At 36.8% G+C, this 16,126-nt stretch overlaps 1 protein-coding gene across 6 annotated transcripts in view; it reads right to left on the bottom strand.

Annotated features, from left to right (window-relative positions):
- Positions 1–16,126, bottom strand: part of ClC-c (chloride channel protein 3) — a 350,410-nt gene that overhangs the window by 38,156 nt on the left and 296,128 nt on the right. The window lies entirely within an intron of this gene.

Below are 16,126 nucleotides of genomic sequence, written 5' to 3'. Positions count from 1 at the left end.
AGATAGCTGTTCTCCTGTGATGGCCTTTTTCCATCCAAAGAACAAATTTGTCAAATGTCCATCATATGTGTAGGTATGGGCAAATTTTTTTTTTTTTTTAACCCTTAAATTATTGTTGCGTATGAAAGGCACTTTTATTAGAAACAAAATGCTTTTTAAATTTTTGAAATAGCTTAACAAATAAGGGAGATATGATTTTTTGAATTATTTTTTAGCCCACATTTTTAGCTAGACTTTACCATAACAAAATGTTAGAATTAAGGGTGGTAATTTGTAAAGATTTTGGTAAAAAAAATACACATTAACTCTAAACCACTAGTCAAATTTTATTAGAATTTGGAATACTTGGATTTTATGGATCAACAAATCACATAAGCATGTCAAAAACAAAAATTTATGGGTCAATAAATCACCTGAGCATGTCATTAATATTGCAGGACCTTCTTCTTATACCATTCTTACTAACACCTATCATGTTGCCATGGCAACTGTTGTCAATTTAGAAATAATCAATAAAATACAAACCACTGGCCCAATTGACATGCAACTTGGCATGTGAAGGTTTTTGGGTCAACAAATCACCAAGTGTATAATACCCAACGATCTTGAGCTGCTCGTATCCCGGAGAAAATAGGTTCAAAAACAGTATTCTTACATCAAAATATTGGTTTCTTGGTGCCTTACCTTAATATTTACACTCGGAAAACTAATTTGCCAAGGTTGATAACCAAATTTGCGTTTGAATCGGTGAATAGTTGTTTGCTTTTGAAGAATCAGGCATACACTTGCACAAGATAATTTGAATATCCTGTGCATGCGCTGAACGCTCAAAGCATTCAAACCAAGCCAAACAAAATCCAACGGGTCGCAAAAGATGGGTTGTAAACAGTACTAGTGCAATGGTGGTGCCACGCTTGTTTTCGCGCGTATCTAATATGTGTCATCTTTTTGTGTCTCAATTTTTTAATATGACACAAGATAAGAGGGAGGGTGGAGGGGTGTGGAGTGTATTCAGGGATGGAATGGGTGGGAATGATTTTATGCCTTTTCCTTTTTGGTTACCTCCCTTGTAAGGGGGAAAAAGCCTTGGTTATGTATGTAATTTTCATGTAAAGTATATAGAAACTGAGATTTTTATGGATGTTCTTGGATTTTTTTCACTCTTGTATTTGAAAAAGTACTACGCAAAAATGGGGATATTTGCCTTTGTTTACAGATACTGCTTGTGTTTCCTTTTTTGTTTTTCCTCCTTGGTACGGGGGAAAGAGCCCTTGGTGTGTGTGTGTATATATAACTTCAAAACATATGTATCTACTTGTAAGAATGCATAAAGTTTGTGAAACCTAGCATTCATTGGATAATACATGCATACATATATCATTTTTTTTTCCCCACTTACAAGGGAGGTAGCCAAAGTCAAAAGGCATAATTCCACTCACACCCATTTTATCCCCACCCACTCCATTTCCATTCACCACCCCCTCCCTTCTTCAACAATTCAATTAAAGAAGAGGACTGTATGGAATCCATTTGAGTAGAGATTATAGGCAAGAATAAGAAAGTTATTATTGGCGTCTTGTACAGACTTCCTAACCTTGGCACTGAGCAGTCTGATCCCCTGATTCATGAAATTCACAGTGTCCCAGTACAAAAATGTTGTGATCATGGGAGATTTTAATTATAGAAACATTGACTGGGAAACTTTAGTAGGAGATCAGGAAACAAAGAAATTCCTAGATGTGGTGCAGGATAATTTCCTAAAACAAGTGATTACCGATCCTACGAGAGGAGTAAATACTCTGGACTTAGTTTTAACTAATAATGAGCACCTAATGAGTAACGTAAAAGTGGGAGATAGTCTAGGCTCTTGTGATCAAGAAATAAGATTTAATATTATTTGGGAAGGGGATGGAGACATTCTAGTGTATGCAGATGACATTGCCTGCTGGAGTAACGACAGATTACAGTTAGAAAGAGCTCTAAATTGTTGGAAAAGATGCTTTAATGAGGCAGGACTAAGCATTAATATTCAGAAGACTGAAATACTAACCATCACAAAAGAAAATTATGACATTGCAGAAATAATGATTGAAAATGAAATTGTTAAAGAAGCACATTGTGTTAAGTATCTGGGAAGCGTATTTACAAAAGATGGATGCAAGAATCGGGAAGAGATAACTGAAAGAATATCAAAGTACAGTAGAGGTGTCTGTGCCTTGTACCCTATCCTAAAAGATATAAATGTACCTACGGAGGCAAAGAAAAATATTTTTGAATCAGTTTTGGTACCAATTTTAATGTATGCTGCTGAAAGCTGGACATTAACATCAAGAGACTGGAGCAGAATTCAGTCGGCAGAAATGAAAACGTTGAGAGCAATAGTAAATAAAACCAAAAGAGATCGAATTAGAAATGATGAAATAAGAGAAATGATTGGAGTAAAATCAACTAGAAGCAAAATAGAAAAGGCACAACTAAGGTGGCTTGGGGACGTGGAGAGAATGGATGAAGAGAGAATTGCAAAGAAAAGATGGAACTGGAGACCAGAAGGTAGCAGATCTAGAGGTAGACCAAAGAAAAGATGGAAAGATGGTGTTCAAGAAATCCTAGAGGTAAATGGATTAGGAAAAATAGAAGATTTGAGAGAAGAGGGAAGCTTTGAGAGGACAATCTGGAGAAGTGTGCTGGCCCGACTGACAGGCTGTAAGCCTACCTGGGAGCAGAAGTAAGAAGTAAGAAGTAAAAAGTACGAATAACGTCCAAGTACCAGACTTCACAAGAGCAAACTTTAACAATATAAAAACCTATTTGAAATTGAATATGAAATGTCATGCAGACTTTTCGGACACTGTCAAGTCTCGGTGCGTGACCGGGGGACAAGTCATGACTAGAGGTCGGGTCACGGAGGGTAATATGCATACCTTGGGTCAGGTCATTTGGGGGCGAGGGCTCAACAGACAGGTCAGCGATTTGGATGAAATGTATAGCAATCTGATTTAATTATTAATGCACAAAATACATATATCCCCCTGAAGTCAATACAGGGAAATAGTAATACTCCTAAATGGATGACGGACAGATTGAAACATGAGATTGGAATGAAAAGAGGACTTTTACGTAAAAATAAAAAAACGGGGAAACAAACCTTAGATCAAGATACAATGAAATGGCAAAGCTGGTTAAAAAGAATACCCGTACAGCAAAATGTAATTATGAAATTAAGGTTGCTAGTCAAGCAAGATCCAACCCAAAGGGCTTCTTTCATCTCTATAGAACAAAAAATAAAGAAAGAACAGGACCAACTAAAAACGATGAAAATGTCATGATAGAATCAGAGGAAAAAATGAGTGAGGAGTTTAACAATTATTTTCTATCTGTGTTCACTAATGAGAGGTTAGATAAAGTACCTAACTGCGATCCGATTTTCAGAGGGGATGAAGAAAGTAGTCTGTCTAATATCAGCATTAGTAAAGTAGTAGTAGTCAAGCAGATTGAAAGACTTAAAGCTACAAAATCCCCGGGTCCAGACGAAATTTTTCCGAGAATGCTAAAGGAGTGTAAATTTGAAATCTGCAACCAGTTAATTGAAATATTTAATAAATCAGTAGACACTGGTTTTGTGCCTACTACTTGGAGGTAAGCAAATGTTGTTCCTGTTTTTAAGAAGGGAGATAGATCGTCTGTATGCAACTACAGGCCAATCAGTTTAACATCGGTTATAGGAAAAATGCTTGAATCAATAATAGTAAATAGACTCAGAGAACACATTGAAAGACATAATTTAATTCGTGATTCACAGTATGGTTTCTCCAAGGGTAAGTCATGTGTAACTAATCTTCTATCCTTTTACACTATAGTATACAAGGCATCAGATAACAATGATAATTACGATATTATTTACCTTGACTTTAGCAAAGCGTTCGATAAGGTGCCACACCAGAGACTACTAAATAAAATCAAAGCCCATGGCATAGGAGGAAAAGTGTTAGAATGGATTAGAGCTTGGATTAGTAACAGAAAACAGCGGGTCACCATAAATGGAGTAAAATCTAGGTGGGGCAATGTTACTAGTGGGGTTCCCCAGGGCTTGGTTTTGGGTCCCTTGTTGTTCATTATGTACATACACGACTTAGATGATGGGATAAATAGTGATGTTAGTAAGTTGGCAGATGACACTAAAATAGGATGCCTAATTAGATAAGGAGATGATGCAGAGATTCTGCAGGATGATCTTAACAAACTGTTCACATGGTCAGTGAAATGGCCAATGAACTTCAATATCTATCTCTAAGTGTAGCATGTTAAACGTAGGGCTACACAACCCCAAAAACTGAGTGCGAGAGAGACTTGGGAGTTCTAGTGAGTCTGGACCTTAAAACCAGGAAACAGTGCATTAGTGTCAGGAATAAAGCTAACAGAGCATTAGGTATCATTTCTAGGACGGTAATGAATAGAAGTGCAGAGGTAATTATTAAACTCTATCTAGCGATAGTTAGACCCATCCATGACTATGCAGTACAGTTTTGGTCTCTGTCCTACAGAATGGACATCAATTCACTAGAATCAGTACAGAGAAGAATGACCAAAATGATACATGGACTCAGAAATTTGCCTTACGAAGAGAGGCTTAGGCACCTTAACTTACAATCTCTGGAAAGACACAGAGTGCAGGGTGATCTAATAGAGGTGTTCAAGTGGATCAAAGGATTTAACAAGGGTGATGCAAACAAGGTCATCACAATAAAACAACAGGGCAGGACTCACAGTAATGATTATAAACTGGACAAATTTTGATTTAAAAAGGAAATATGCAAGAATTGGTTTAATAATAGGGTGGTCGATGAATGAGATAAACTTAGTAACCATGTAGTAAGCGCTGAAACTATCAGTTGTTTTAAGAAACGATTAGACAACTTTATAGATGGAGATGACAGGTGGTGATGGATATGGAGCTACCTAGTGTAGGCCTTATGGTCTCTTGCAGTCTCCTTCATTCTTATGTTCTTATGTTCTCTTTTCTTCACTCCTCCTGGATGACGGATCATCCCTACATATGGATAAAAATGGGAGATATGCCAGATGTTGCTTGCTGATAACACTGCACTTGTGGCAGGATCAGAGGAGGGATTAAGGATGTTAGTGATGGAGCTTGAGAAGGCATGTGAGAGGATGAAGTTGAAGGTAATTGTGGTAAAAATAAGGTGATGAGATGTAGAAGGAGAGAGGATGGCAGTAAATTGGAAGTAGTAAAGGAGAGAGACTGGAGGAAGTGGAAAGCTTTAGGTACTTGGGGCTGCATGTGGTGAGAAAGGGAGGAGTGGAGATGGAGGTAGAATGTAGATTGGGGGATTAAAAAGTGTAATGTGAAATAGACATTTTGGAATGGATGGTAAGAGATTATATGAAGGGGTCATTGTGCCAACAGCACTGTCTGGGGCAGAAACATGAAACATAGGAGAGGAAGAGTTTAAATGTGTTTGAGATGAAATGTCTGAGAAGTATGGTAGGGATTACTATGCTGGATAGAGTGAGAAACAAGGTGGTGAGGAGGAGAATGAGGGTAGAAAAGGAATTGAGAGATAGGGTTGATGAAAGAGTATTGGGATGGTTTGGACACATGGAAAAAATGAATGAAGAAAGATTAGTAAAAGAAGTATGGTAGGCAGAGGTGGAAGGAGTGAACATGAGGGGGCAACCAAGGATAAGATGGATGGATGGGGTAAAAGGGGTGTGAGAGAGGGATATCTGTTCAGGAAGAAAGGGAGAAGACAGAAGATAGGGGTAAGTGGAGAATGGTTGTGTATGGATGATGCTGTGATGCCTAGAAGAGAGTGGGTGGGGGATGGAGGGGTTAGAGAGTGGCTATGTGTGAATGATATTTTGACTCAGCATGAAGGAATTTCTCCTGTTTTCCCTTTTTCTGCATAAGGGGACACAGAGGGGGAGTCATCCCTGCATCTTGCCCACTGCCCTGGGTCAGAAACAATGTAGCAAGACACAGCACATCCACAGCAAGGCCACTTCATTTAATTGGTGACCCCTCTTCTGCGTCCCCTCATACAGAAAAAGGGAAGATAGGGAGAAATCCCTTCGGGTTGTGTCAAAATATCATTCACACATAGTTCTTCACCCCTCCAATCCCTCACCCACTCCTTTCCATACATCACATCATCATCCATACACAACCATTCTCCACTCACCCCTATCTTCTGTATTTTCCCTTCTCTCCTCAACAGGCATTCCCCTCTTTCCCAATGCCCCTTTTATCCCATCCATCTCATCCTTGGCTATCCCCTCATACTCACTCCTTCCACCTTTGCCTTCCACACCTCTTTTACTTATCTTTCTTCACTCATTCTTTCCATGTGTCCTAACCATCCCAATACTCTTTCATCAACTCTATATCTCCCTTTCCACCCCTGCTCTCCTCCTCACCTCCTCATTTCTCACTTTATCCACCCTAGTAACTTACCATACTTCTCAGTCATTTTATCTCAAACATATTAACTCTTCATCTCTTATGTTCCATGTTTCTGCCCCACAGTGCTCTTGGCATAATCAACATTTCATGCAATCTCCTCTTGGCATCCATTCCCAAATGTCCATTTCTCATTACAGTTTTTAATCTTCAAAGACATTTACTTGCTTCTCTCAATCTACATTCTACCACTACTCCCTTTCCTGCCACATTTGCATCCAAGTATCTATAGTTATCCACCTCCTCCAGTCTCTCTCCCTTAATACTCACTTCGAATTTGCTGCCATGTTCTCCCCTTGTACATCTCATCACCTTACCCACATTTATCTTCAACTTCCTGTGAAACGGGAGAAGAATACTGCCACAGAGTGTTCCCACTTGAGTTGGAGAAAAAAAAAAAAAATATATATATATATATATATATATATATATATACGTATATATATATATATATACATATATATATATGTGTATATATATATATATGTATATATATATATGTATATATATGTATATATATATATATGTATATATATATATGTATATATATATGTATATATATCTATATATCTATATGTATATATGTATATGTATATATATACATATATATATATACATATATATATACATATATATATACATATATATATATATATACATACATATACTGTATATATATATATATATATATATATATAATATATACATATATATATATATACATATATATATATATACATATATATATATATATACATATATACATATATATATATACATATATATATACATATATACATATATATATATACATAAATATATATATATACATATATATACATATATATATATACATATATATATATATATTATATATATATATATATACATATATATATATATATATTATATATATATATATACATATATATATAAATATACATATATATATATATATATATATATACATATATATACATATATATATATATACATAAATATATACAATATATATACAATATATATACATATATATATATATATACATATATATACATATATATACATATATGTATACATATATATACATATATGTATACATGTATACATATATATACATATATATACATATATGTATACATATATATACATATATATATATATACATACATACATATACCAAGGCTTTTTCCCCCTTCCAAGGGAGGTAGCCAAAAAGGGAAAGGCATAAAAACACTCCCACCCATTTCATCCCTAAATACACTCCACACCCCTCCCACCCTCCCTCTCATCTGAGCACCTCCTGGATGATATATATATATATAAATAATTGCAAATGTCTGTCTGTTTTGTTAACTTTTCCACCAATGGATCAACCCACACATATCATCCTTTTTGAAATCTGGGTGATGCCTGGAGTTAAAAAAGTACAACTAGTAATCCTATATATATATTAATAAATGAAAATGTCTCCATTTTTCAACTTTTCAACCAACAACTCATTCCAGACATGTTATTCCTTTATGAAATCCATGTAAAGTCCAGAGTTCAAGAAAGTACAACTGGTAATCCTACCTAAATTGATAAATGTGAATGTCTTTTTTTCTATTTTTCAACCAATGAACCAACTTAGACACATTATAACTTTCTGAAATCCAGGTTATGTTCTGAGTTTAAAAAAGTACAACTTGTAATCACATAAATGTGAAATTCTGTCTGTCTATCCAGGACCCTTGTACCTCAATCTACATTTGCTTTAAATAAACATATTGTATCTTTCTGGGATCAGAATGATTCCCTGGATTGAAAATGTTTTTTGTAGATATAAGCACAATCGGCCCATCCATCCAAGGTATAGAAACAATGAAGAACCTTTGAGACTAGATTTAATATTTACATCAGAGCCTGATGTAAAAGAACAGACTGATTTGAGATAAAATGAGAAACATAGAAAAGGGAGACTAATGTACAACAAAACAGATTTTGAGAAGTTGTGCAAATTCTTTCAAAATGCAAACTGGGAAAACTTCTTAATTGAAGAAACAAAGATGGAAGAGAAATGGAACATATTAAATGAGAATTATAATGAGGGAATAGACAAATATGTACCAAAGAAGAAACAAGACCAGGTGTACATAAAGTGCTGGTACAAAAAAAAAAAAAATGTAACGATGAAAAAAAAATAAAATAAAAATAAATAAATAAGCAAGTGGCAAATATACATCAAACTAAGAAATGAATATGTAAAAATATGCAGGGAAGAAAAGAGAAACTATGAAAAGGACATAATTGAAAAATGCAAGGACCAACCTAAACTATTCTATAGGTATGTGAATGACCAACTAAAAGATAAACATGAAATAGTGAAACTGTATCACGGGAATACTGAATATATAGATGATGTAGAAATGGCTGAGATTATGAACATTTTAAATCTGTATTCACAATTGAAAGTACACAAAATTGGGACGAAGGACAGAGAAACATCCCCCCAATGAAAGAAATAACTGTGACACAGAAGGAAATAAGGGACCAAATAAAAAACCTTGATATCAAAAAAGCACACAGGCTGGATGGAATTGCAAATTGGATATTAAAAGAATGGATTAAACACCTGGAAGAGAATGATATACTATATCAAACACAATTTGGCTTTAGACGTGGGAATTATGTGCATTTATTTATTTTATTTATTACTATTTATATTATAATTTTATTTATTTATCATTATTATGATTTTTTCACATCCAACCTAATTATGGACCAAAACGTCTCTTGTCAGCATGCTCCTCTTTTGTAATCCTTACATTGATAAGACCAAGATTGGAGTATGCTGCGACACTATGGGCACCCAGTACTAAAATGAATATAAAGAAATTAGAAAGAATTCAAAGAGCAACAACAAATATGGCACCAACACTTTCCAAATTGACATAAGAATAAAAATTGTCCAAACTCGAACTACCAACCCTGGAACAAAGAAGAGAAAGAGGAGATCTACTGACCATCTACAGAATTATGAAAGGGATGGAAGGCCTTGACAGAGATGATTTACTAAAGTGGGATAAAAGAAAAACAAGACAAGAAAAGAAACTTAAAAAGGATAGTTATAGATCTGAAAAAGAATAGTTTCCCACACAGTGGTGGATATCTGGAATTAAATGGATGAGGAAACGGTGAGTGCAAAAAGGATTACAAAGGACGAGCATGCCAACAGGAGACCTTTTGGTCCATAACTATGTCGGATGAAAAAAATATATATATAATAATTATAAATAAATGAATAAATAAAAATTATAATATAAATAATAAATAAATAATAAACAAACAAGAAAATAGTAAATAATAGATAACTAATAATAAATGAAAAGCAAATAATAACTACATGGCTGGCAAAGTTGTTTCTACCCACTTCCAAACTTAATCTATTTCCTGACAGTTTGAGACCATTATTACTTGTCAGATTCTCATTCACTGTGAAAATTTTGTCACTTTTGATGTCAATTCCCTTTAGAATCTTAAAGACCTGTATCAAGTCACCTCTGAGCCTATGCTTTTTTAGAGAAAACAGATTCATATGTTTTAGTCAATTTTTGTATGTTTATACATGGATGGGGTGGTGCGAGAGGTGAATGCTAGGGTAGTGAGTCAGGGATTGGAGATGGTTAAAGAAAATGGAGAAAAGTGGGAGGTGAGCCAGCTGTTGTTTGCGGACGACACTGCGCTTGTGGCAGGGTCAGAGGAGGGATTGAGGAAGCTGGTGGCAGAGTTTGGGAGAGTATGTGATGGAAGAAAGCTAAAGATAAATGTGGGTAAAAGTAAGGTGATGAGATGTACAAGGGGTGAAAGTGGCAGTAGACTGGAAGTGAACATTAAGGGAGAGCGACTGGAGGAAGTGGATAGTTTTAGATACTTGGGTGCAAGTGTAGCAGGAAAAGGTGGAGTGAAGGTGGAGGTAGAATGTAGATTGAGAGAAGTGAGTAAATGCCTTGGTGGTTTAACCCCTTCCATACGGTGCCGCACACGTAGGCGTCATGGACTTAGATGTCGGTGGCAGCAACCAATGCCAGCCGTACGACGTGTCGTAATAATACTCGCATCATAAAATATAGTCACCGCTTATATCGATCGTTCTCTCTTCACCCGTGAATTTTGATAACCATAGAAAATGCGATTACAAAAGAATTAGAAACAATGTCATTATGGAGGGGCAACTACAATAAATACAATCAAGACGCCGATATGGCAGCCTCGCGAATACACTCGCTCCCCATGACGCCTACGTGTGCGGCCCCGTATGGAAGGGGTTAAAGAGTGTAATGAGAAATAGACATTTGGGAATGGATGCGAAGAGGAGACTGTATGAAGGAGTGATTGTGCCAACAGCACTGTATGGGGCAGAAACGTGGAACATAAGAGAAGAAGAGAGAAGGAGTTTGAATGTGTTTGAGATGAGGTGTCTGAGAAGTATGGTGGGGGTTACTAGGCTAGATAGAGTGAGAAATGAGGAGGTGAGGAGGAGAACAGGGGTGAAAAAGGATTTGGGAGATAGGGTTGATGAAAGAATATTAGGATGGTTTGGACACATGGAAAGAATGAGTGAAGAAAGACTAGTAAAAGAGGTATGGAAGGCAGATGTGGAGGGAGTGAACATGAGGGGACGTCCTAGGATGAGGTGGATGGATGGGGTGAAGGGGGCTTTGGGGAAGAGGGGAATGTCTGTTGAGGAAGGAAGGGAGAGGACGGAAGACAGAGGTGAGTGGAGAATGGTTGTATATGGATGATGTTGTGACTGCATGAGGAGGAATGGGCAGGGGGGTGGGGGGTGGGGTAGTATGTGTGAGTAAATTTTGACGCAGCCCGAAGGGATTTCTCCCCGTCCTCTCCTTATATGCAAAGGGGGACGGAGAGGGGGGGTCGCCGATTAAATGAAGCGGCCTTGCTGTGGATGTACTGTGTCTTGAGACACTGCTTCTGACCCAGGGCGGTGGGCAGGGTGCAGGGATGACCCGTCATCCAGGAGGTGCTCAGATGAGAGGAAGGGTGGGAGGGGTGTGGAGTGTATTTAGGGATGAAATGGGTGGGAGTGTTTTTATGCCTTTCCCTTTTTGGCTACCTCCCTTGGAAGGGGGAAAAAGCCTTGGTATATGTATGTATGTATTTTTGATATCTGAAATCAGTTTTGTGGCTTGCCATTGTACTTTTCCAATCCGTCATTGTCTTTAATGAGATTCGGTGACCATACAGTAACAGCATATTCCAAATGTGGATGAACTAATGATTCATATAGCTTGTTAATGAGAGTTGGACTTTTCAAGTCAAAAGATCACACAATCAATTCTAGAATCTTGTTTGCTTTCTCAGAGGCTGAAATATGCTGCTTAGATGATTTGAGATCTTTACTGATAATTATGCAGAGATCCTTTTCACTATCCACTTTTGTTAATGAATTTCCAAATAACTTGTAATCATACTCATAAATACAGTCAAACCTCGAAAGCCCGGACCTTCGTATGACCGGTCGAAATGAACAAAGGGCGGACTTTTCAAGCAAAGTTCCCTATTTGTCCGGTAGGTGGCAGCGACGGCCATACACGTGTACTCAAACCTGGCCCAGTCAAGCTGCCACCAGGGCTGCCGTTTCGTAGAATTTTGTACCAAAACGTAGTAACATAGCGGCATGTGGCAACTACACAAGGACATGAGGAAATTTTTTCTACATATCAGCGGGCTGTTAAAAACATTCAAAAACTCAAACTTTTGTTTAAAAATCATAGAACTAGTTATCAAATAATAAATGGTACATCAAAATATGACTTTTATTGGTAATTGTGTTACTTATAAAATATTATACCCCCAAAAGATACGTTTTTACCGTGTAGAAAATGATTCTACGCAAGTTTCAGCTTTCTTTTAGCGATAATAATAAGAATTTTTTTTTTTTTTTTATATCTTACTGAATATGTTAGGGCATGGGGGCCTTATATACATTCAAGAATAAAAAAAACTAGAACCACCATTTTGTCAAAGTTTGACAAGTATATCTTGCTATGAAAGTCTGCACACGCCCAAGAAAAATGTATGCCCCGGTATGGCAACACTCCCATTCTACACGGCAGTGCAGAAAATGCGGCAACCCTGGCCGCCACCACTGTCCCGCGTGCATACCTCCTGATATTTACATACATACATACATACATATACCAAGGCTTCTTCCCCCTTCCAAGGGAGGTAGCCAAAAAGGGAAAGGCATAAAAACACTCCCACCCATTTCATCCCTAAATACACTCCACACCCCTCCCACCCTCCCTCTCATCTGAGCACCTCCTGGATGACGGGTCATCCCTGCACCCTGCCCACCGCCCTGATATTTACAGTGTACATAATAAAAATTACAGTACAGTACACTGTATATACAGTAAATTTACATGCCTGTATTACAGTTATTATTACAGAATTATTAGTATTATAGCATTATTATTACAGTACAGACGCTCCTCTACTTACGTTCATTCCTTTTACGTTTTTTCGATTTTACGTTTGAACTGACGGTAAAAAAAAAATTGTAAAAAAATTTTTGTTGAGTGAATTTTTTAGTTTACCGCGCTCTCCATAGTTCAAATGATACTTGCGCACGACGCTGCGTCCATTGTTTACATTGCGCAGACGACAAACTGAAAATGCCTTACCTCCTCCTCCTCCTCCACCATCTCAATTCATGTTGCTTGAATTTAATCTATTTGAAATTAATGTTATTATTTTACAATGTTTTGTGTTTAATTAATGATTTAGGTGTGTTTTATAAGATACGGTAATAGAATTTACCAATGTATAGTACAGTAACAACTTACGTTCATTTTCAACTTACGTTCGGCCGTTCGGAACGTAACTAAAACGTAAGTTGAGGAGCGTCTGTATATATATAGTATACATATATATATATTATATATATATACCAAGGCTTTTTCCCTCTTTCAAGGGAGGTAGCCAAACAAAAAGAAAAAGACATGAAATCATTCCCACCCATTCCATCCCTAAATACACTCCCCTCCCCTCCACCCTCCCTCTTATCTTAGCACCTACTGGATGATGGGTCATCCCTGCACCTTGTCCACTGCCTTGGGTCAGAGGCAGTGTCGCAAGTCTTAGCACATCCACAACAAGGCCACTTCATTAAATCGGCGACTCCCCCTCTCCGTCCTTCCATGCATAAAAGGAGTAGACGGGGAGAAATCCCTTCGGGATGCGTCAAATTTTGCTCACACATACTACCTCACCCCCCATCCCCCCACCCATTCCACCTCATGCATCACAGCATCATCCATATACAACCATTCTCCATTCACTCCTGTTTTCTGTCCTCTCCCGTCCTTCCTCAACAGACCTTCCCCTCTTCCCTAAAGTTATGTATGAATACAGAAAGATTTAAAAAAGACAATAAAAAAAGAAAATGACAATACAAAAAGAATATCGCTGATAAATCCAAAGAGAATCCCAAAGAATTCTACAGTTACATTAGAGATAAAAAGGTTGTTAGAAATCACATTGGTCCACTATTATCTGATGATGGTCAATTTGAATATTCAAATGAAGGAATGTGCAATATTTTAAACAACTATTTTAGCTCAGCATTCATAAACGAAACACCTCATAGTGAGCTCCAAACTGAAACCTGTGAAAAGTCTAGGGTAAACTTACTGCAGTAAATATAACAAAAGAAAAAATTTAAGTGTATAGAGAAACTCAAAGTTAATAAAACACCAGGGCCTGACAGTTGGCATCCAAGAATCTTAAAGGAAATGAAAAATGAGATTGTTGTTTCATTAGAAACTATTTTCAAGAAATCCATCATATCCAGAGATGTCCCAAGAGAATGGAAGGTAGCTAACGTTACTCCCATATTCAAAAAAGAAGACAAAAAGAAACCTAATAACTATAGGCCAATAAGTTTGACTTCAATCGTAGGAAAAATAATGGAAACTATCATCAGAGATGCTATCGAACATCATTTAGAAAGTAACCGTTTGATAAATGATAGCCAGCATGGTTTCAGACGGAAACATTCTTGCATGACTTACTCGAATTCTACAACACAGATATCTCGAGTTATGACAAAAGAAACAATATAGATTTAATATATCTAGTCTTTGCAAAAGCTTTTGATATCGTCCCCCATGAAAGACTACTTACTAAATTAGCTTCTCACGGAATAAGTGGTAGCCTATTAAGTTGGACTAGTAGTTGGTTAAATGATTGAAAACAGAGTTGTTTTAAATGGAAAAACTTCTAGATGGAAAAATGTTACAAGTGGAGTTCCTCAGGGTTACATTCTTGGGCCACTTCTATTCATAGTATATATAAATGATATAGACCATGGACTAAAATCTACTATTTCCAAATTTTTCCTATTTTTATCTTGTCCAAAAACTTTTAAGAGTGAATGTGCAAAAAAATGAGATTGAAATAATTTATGGATCTGTGTTTGGTTCTGTTCTGTTTAGAAGTTAGGATTATTTAGTTTTTTTTTTATGTGACTTTCTTTTCTTGCACACATTCCATCTTTACCCAGGTGACTTTGTCATTAATTCATTTATCCACACTTCTGTTTGCAAAACTATGTCTTACAATCTTCCCTATACCCCTATCTTTCTTAAATTTACTAATGTCAGTCGACTATGTACCTTCTTGACCTCCCTTCATATGTCTATATATGTAATGAGTTTTGTATGTATATCTCTCTCTCTCTATGTATATATATATATATATATATATATATATATATATATATATATATATATATATATATATATATATATATTCCTGAATTCCCCCACTCGTGAAGGTTAATTTTGCTTGCAACTAACCTTCTATTCCCCGTCACATCTATGTTGGCCCTGAACTGGCCCCCCCCACTTTCAAAGTCCTAGAATCGTCACTGGGGGAAGGAGGGAGGAGGAAATGTGTGTATAAAGACAGTGAAAGTTAGTGTTACCTCAAGATTGTGCGAAAGAAGTACAAGATACCAAGACACCAAAATCATTCAACATAGGTGACGACCGACGCACCATTCGACGTAAGAAAGAGTTCCCCACAGACTCAGACTATACACCCTTCATAGACAGTCAGACAAAACTCATAATACATAATCTCAAGCACTCATCTGCCTGTGGCCCTGATAACATAAGCAACATCCACCTAAAACACATTGGACCACAAGGTATACACGCACTCACAAACATTGCAAACTACAGCTATTCACACAACACTATACCCGATATCTGGAAGCATGGTAAAATAATCACCATTCCAAAACCAAACAAAGACCCAACAATCCTAACATCACACCGCCCAATCACACTTCTCTGCACCCCCTCTAAAGTCATTGAACGCCTAATACTTAAACTTGTCACACCACATATTCCCCTTGCTGACTCACAACACGGCTTTAGGCCACTACACTCCACAAACACTCTTCTGATAAACCTCACACAAAGAATTTTAGATGGCATCAATTCAGATAGGCCCCACCACAGAACACTTCTCATAACATTAGACATTAGTAAAGCTTTTGATGCTATCCCCCGCCACAACCTAACAAATAAAATATATAACACAGACATGCACAATAACACCAAAAGATGGCTGGCC

Source organism: Oratosquilla oratoria, chromosome 32, assembly GCF_046742065.1.
Source record: "Oratosquilla oratoria isolate Oo_2021 chromosome 32, ASM4674206v1, whole genome shotgun sequence".
In the NCBI taxonomy this organism is placed as follows: Eukaryota; Metazoa; Arthropoda; class Malacostraca; order Stomatopoda; family Squillidae; genus Oratosquilla; species Oratosquilla oratoria.
This window is presented reverse-complemented; position numbering and strand designations above follow the sequence as displayed.